The following is a 1,975-nucleotide window of genomic DNA, read 5'->3' on the forward strand; positions in this document are numbered from 1 at the left end:
CTCACTACTCAAACTGTGGCCTACGGACCAGCATCAACAGCTGCTGGGAACATGTTAGGAAAGCAGAACCTCAGGCCCCAGCCCAGACTTATAAATGGAACAAAATTCCCAAGAGATTCAGGGTGCACATTAAAGCTTGGGACACACGGTGCTGGAAGACATAATGTGGTCAGACGTTTCTTGCTACTTGTAGAAACATGGTGAATGTGACAGCTGCAAATGTGACTATACAGATGTGTTGGCAACTCAAACATCCACTGGTGATATAATTTTTGGAAATGATGAACAACTCTTGAGATGAGAACAAAACAAAGTACCTCAATTTGCATAATAGTTGCATTACCGGAAATATAATGTGTAATAAATGATGCAAAATATGCTTTGTGTTACATGTCAAATGGAGTTAGATCTTTAGACTTGTATAATTATAAATAGGGTTTATGCTGATTCTGGTTTTTTTTTTTTTTTTTAATATCAGGTAGAATGTTTGAAAGTAGTGCAGATTACAGGACAATTCTTCTAGTTTTCTTGTATTTTCTGTGACAGTACCCATCTTCCCTAGGACAGATTTTAATTTGGGGTAGAGAATTCAGCTTTTCTAAACTGGCAAAGCTCAGTTTTTGTTCAGGTCAGGTTCTAAAAGGGCCTGCAGAGGACATGCCCTATGAATCACATGGGGCAGCTATTCACAGGAACAGGATGTAGATTGTATTGAGATGTCATCTCTTAAAATTAGCAATGTCACTCGTTAAGATGAAGGTGTGCAGATGTGTCTGCTCTATTGATAATTGCCCTGAGTTTGGGGACTTTGTCATTTTTGTTCACTGCTACATTCCCATTCTGTAGCCTGTTTTCCAATTTAGCAGCAATCAGAATCACCTGGAAGTCTTGCTAAACTACAGATAGCTGGGCCTCATCCCCAGAGTCTCGGATTCAATAGGCCCAGTGTGTCCTGAGAATTGGTATTTCTATCAAGTTTCCAGCTAATGCTTCTTAAATTATCCAAGGTCCAAGGGTTATACTTCCATAATCACTGGTTCAATAATATATATATTTTTTTAGATGAAGTCTCACTGTCACCCAGGCTGATTTGCAGTGGCATGATCTTGGCTTACTACAACCTCTGCCTCCCAGGTTCAGGCAATTCTCCTGCCTCAGCCTCCTGAGTAGCTGGGATTACAGGCGTGTGCCACCACGTCCAGCTAATTTTTGCATTTTTTTAGTAGAGACAAGGTTTCACCATGTTGGTCAGGCAGGTCTAGAACTCCTGACCTTGTGATCCACCCGCCTCGGCCTCCCAAAGTGGTGGGTTACAGGCGTGAGCCACTGTGCCCGACCGGCTCAATAAATATTTACGAATGAATGGATTGTATCCAATCAACTAGTCAGTCAATAAATACTTATGGAATGTATACTAATGCCAAGCTCAGGAAACAAATCAGACACCATCCCAAGCCCTCAGGAAGAAACATCAAGTCAGGGAGAATAAAGAAGTGCCATATGTCTAAGTGTCCCAGCAGAAAACAGTCAGCATACTCAAAATGGGTAATCAAAGAAAGATTAATGAAAAGAGACTACTTGCAGTGGGGTGGACAGAGTTCATGGAACCACAGGGATGGTAATGCACTCAGGGACTAGAAAGAGCAAGAAGGCTTTGCCACTTCTAAGCCAGAAGGGGCAGAAAAATTGAGAGCTGTGGCCCTGGGAAAGGGGCTCCCCGACAGGAGCTGGGGCCCCACGTAGAGGATCCCAGAAGCGGTTACACTGCAGGGAGGGAATGGTAGAAGATAAATCTTCTCAGTCCTTACCTGACATGCTTTACAGTTTCCTCTGTGACTTTCATATAGGGTTACCAGATAAAATATAGAACACCCAGTTAAATTTGAATTTCAGAGAAATAAGAATTTTTTAAAAATATTAGTGCAATATGTGGATATACTTATACTAAAAATCAAATGACTTTTTGTCTGAAATT

Source organism: Cebus imitator, unplaced genomic scaffold (assembly GCF_001604975.1).
Source record: "Cebus imitator isolate Cc_AM_T3 unplaced genomic scaffold, Cebus_imitator-1.0 Scaffold45, whole genome shotgun sequence".
Taxonomy (NCBI): domain Eukaryota; kingdom Metazoa; phylum Chordata; class Mammalia; order Primates; family Cebidae; genus Cebus; species Cebus imitator.